This window comes from Salvelinus sp. IW2-2015, unplaced genomic scaffold (assembly GCF_002910315.2).
Source record: "Salvelinus sp. IW2-2015 unplaced genomic scaffold, ASM291031v2 Un_scaffold1566, whole genome shotgun sequence".
Classification (NCBI taxonomy): Eukaryota; Metazoa; Chordata; class Actinopteri; order Salmoniformes; family Salmonidae; genus Salvelinus; species Salvelinus sp. IW2-2015.
In genome coordinates, this window is record NW_019942994.1 from 6,369 (window position 1) to 10,428 (window position 4,060).

Consider the following 4,060-nt stretch of genomic DNA (forward strand, 5'->3'; position numbering starts at 1 on the left):
CAAACAACATGACACTAGACACGAACAATGGCTATGTTACGTCCAATTGGGAACCTATATCCTTTATAGTACACTACTTTTGACCAGAACCCAATGGTGTGGTCAAAAGTAGTGCACAATGGAACAACGGTGCCATTTAGGACGCAAGCAGTGTTTGAATTCTGGATCCTCTTCTTTCTTCCTTTGTGATGCAATCCCCAAATATGTTTCTCCTAAAGAACATTTTATATTTTTTTAACGGTTTTGCCTTAATTAGCGAAGTAGGGTTGTTTTATCAATGATCCAAGAAAAGAACAGCCCAATGGAAGACACAGAGAGAGAGTGGATGAGAGAGAGAGTTGTATGTGTGTTTGTGTGGAGAGAGAGAGTGATAGAGGAGAGAGAGTTGTATTGTGTGTGAGAGAGAGGAGAGAAGAGAGAGAGAGGAGAGAGAGTTAGTTGATGTCTTGATGAGAGAAGAGAGTGAGAAGAGAGAGGTAGTGTATGTGTGTGAGAGGAGAGAGTGAGAGAGAGAGGAGTATTTTGTGTGTGAGAGAGAGAGTGAGAGAGAGAGTATGTGTGTGTAGAGAGAGAGATGTCTCTATTCTTTGAAACTTCTGTGAATGTAATGTTTACTGTTCATTTTTTATGTTTATTTCATTTTTCTTTATTATCTTTTCACTTGCTTGGCAAGTGTGTTAACAATTGTTTCCCATGCCAATAAAGCCATTTAATTGAGAGAGAGAGAGACAGAGAGAGATAGAGAGAAAGAAATAAGAGAGATTGATCGAGAAAGTGAAAGAAAGAGAGAGAGAGAGAGAGAGGGGAAGAAAGAGGAGAAGAGAGAGAGAGAGGGAGAAAGAGAGAGAAGAGAGAAGGAGAGAGAGAGAGAGAGGGGAGAAAGAGAGAGAGAGAGGAGAGGGGAGAAGAGAGAGAGAGAGAGAGAGAGAGAGAGAAAGAGTGTGATTTGAGATACATTTTTCATTTTATTTGTTTTAATTAATGAACCACCTGCAAAAAATGTCAAATTACCTGATGATGCAAACATGTGGAAACATGGGTGTTAATACTTTGTTTCTCCTCCTGCTGGTACAGTATGTTCCTTATGTCACTGTATTTAAAAAAATTTAAACATTTAACTCGGCAAGTCAGTTAAGAACAAATTCTTATTTACAATGACTGCCTAACCCGGATGATGCTGGGCCAATAGTGAGCGGCCCTATGGGACTCCCAATCATGGCCGGTTGTGATACAGATTGGAATCGAACCAGGGTCTGTAGTGACGCCTCTTGCACTGAGATGCAGTGCCTTAGACCGCTACACCAGTCGGGAGCCCAATGGGGCTACCGTATATGTTAGTGTGTTTACACATTTGTGTAGAGTAAAGATCATTTGTCATGCTATCTCTCATGAACACACACACACACACTCACATGCTTAACCATGTCTTTATCTTTGTCTCTGTGACAGTGTGGACTGTGAGGTTCTCTCAGGAGCCAGCAGACCAGTCTGTTGTTCTGGGGGGGCGGGTGGTTCTGTCCTGTGTCGTCTTCAACTACAGCGGCATCGTACAGTGGACCAAGGATGGACTAGCACTGGGCATCGGAGAGGGCCTCAAGGGTGAGAGCACACACACACACACACACACACACACACACACACGAGTACACACATACGCTCGCAAGGTAAGTCCGCATACACATACACACACACATATACATGAATTGTGCTCCTTGGCGTTCACCTCTCTGATGGTTGCTATGCTGCTGGTTCTGATGGTTGCTATGCTGCTGGTAGGTAGAGGCAGACAGAGATGATGTAATCTAGACCAATACTTTTGTCCCCTTTGGAATCCAAATCGATGATGTCATAATTCAAGGGTGCTTCCAGACTTGTGGTCTGCCATCTAGTGTTTGGAATGCCCCTTGTATATGATGTTATGAGAGACTGTTTCTCTAGGTGAATGAAAATGTGTGTTAGTTTTCTCAGATGTATAATGTGCTGCTATCTTCATACATCTTCATTTAAATGTATTTATTTTCTACGTCTCAGCGTGACCCAGGTACCGTGTGCTGCAGGTGTACATGTACATTCCTTCCTTCTTCCTTCCTTCCTTCCTTCCTTCCTTCCTTCCTTCCTTCCTTCCTTCCTTCCTTCCCTTCCTCCCTTCCCTTCCTCTCCCTCCCTGCAGACCCCCCCAAGGTGAACCTATCCATGGCGCCTGCAGTCTGTCCTGGAGGGAGAGAGGAGATCACCTTACACTGCCAGGCCAGCCGCCAACATCCCCATCATGGGCAATCCGGTCAGTGGGACGTCTGTTGGTAAGTGTGTTTATTAGGTGGTATTCAGTAGTGTGTTTGATGGGTGGTATTCAGTAGTGTGTTTTATGGGGGGTATTCAGTAGTGTGTTTGATGGGGGGTATTCAGAGTGTGTTTGATGGGTGGTATTCAGTAGTGTGTTGATGGGTGGTATTCAGTGTGTGTTTATTGGGTGGTATTCAGTAGTGTGTTTTATTGGGTGGTATTCAGTAGTGTGTTTGATGGGGGGTATTCAGTAGTGGTTTTGATGGTGGTATTCCAGTAGTGTGTTTATCTTGGGTGGTATTTCAGTAGTGTGTTATTGGGTGGTAAATTCAGTAGTGGTTTTATGGGGTGTATTCAGTAGTGTGTTTGATGGGGGTATTCCAGTAGTGTGTTTGATGGGGGTATTCAGTAGTGGTTTGATGGGTGGTATTCAGTAGTGGTTTTATTGGGTGGTATTCAGTAGTGTGTTTATTGGGTGGTATTCAGTAGTGTGTTTGATGGGTGGTATTCAGTAGTGTGTTTGATGGGTGGTATTCAGTAGTGTGTTTGATGGGGGTTATTCAGTAGTGTGTTTTATGGGTGGTATTCAGTAGTGTGTTTTATGGGTGGTATTCAGTAGTGTGTTTGCTAGGTGGTATTCAGTAGTGTGTTTTTATGGGTGGTATTCAGTAGTGTGTTTTTGATGGGTGGTATTCAGTAGTGCGTTTGATGGGGGTTATTCAGTAGTGTGTTTTATGGGTGGTATTCAGTAGTGTGTTTGATGGGTGATATTCAGTAGTGTGTTTGCTAGGTGGTATTTCAGTATGTGTTTTTATGGGTGGTATTCAGTAGTGTGTTTGCTGGGTGATGTTCAGTAGTGTGCACTGTAGCAGCAAAACATAACAAAATACCTTGCAACAGAATACAAAAACAAGCATTTCCTATTGGACAAGTTCAAGTAGTCCCTCCCCATTTCGTTAGTCTTTTTTTTTTGGTGTCTAGTGAATACTACCTGTGATAGTGTGTCTGTTGGTGTGTCTGTTGGTGTGTCTGTTGGGTGTGTTTGTTAAGTGTGTCTAGTGAATACTACTGTGATAGTGTGTCCTGTTAGTTGTGTATGTTAGTGTGTCTGTTGGTGTGTCTGTTAAGGTGTGTCTATGGAATACTACCTGTGATAGTGTGTCTGTTGGTGTGTCTGTTAGTGTGGTGTAGTGAATACTACATGTGATAGTGTGTCTGTTAGTGTGTCTGATAGTGGTGTCTGTTGGTGTTGTCTGTAGTGTGTCTGTTGGTGTGTCTGTTAGTGTGTATGTTGGTGTGTCTGGTTTGTGTCTGATAGTGTGTCTGTTTAGTGTGTTCTGTTAGTGTGTCTGTTAGTGTGTGTCTATGATATTGTGACGTATAAGATCAGTATGTGTTGATGAGACTGTTCCACCTGTGTGTCTCTCTCAGGTGGGCGAAAGGGTGGTGTTCTCCTGGAGGGTGAGAGACAGTGTGTTTGTGACCACAGCAGACCATTCCTTCCAACCGAGCCTGTCTCCTGCTCAGTCTTTTAACCTGTGGACACACCAACCTCAGCATCCTGGTCAACGTACATGTGAGTCTGACCAATTAGATATGATGTGATTGTCCTCCCGCTCAGCCCAGTCAAAACTGTTCGCTGCCTGGCACCCCAATGGTGGAACAAACTCCCTCACGACGCCAGGTCAGCGGAGTCAATCACACCTTCCGGAACACCCTGAACCCAACCTCTTTTAAGGAATACTAGGATAGGAATAAAGTAATCCTTCTAACCTAC

At 43.7% G+C, this 4,060-nt stretch overlaps 1 pseudogene; it reads left to right on the plus strand.

Annotated features, from left to right (window-relative positions):
- The first annotated feature begins 1,412 nt into the window (after positions 1 to 1,412).
- The window catches only part of LOC112071266 (kin of IRRE-like protein 1), a 21,098-nt pseudogene continuing 18,450 nt past the window's right edge, over positions 1,413 to 4,060 (plus strand).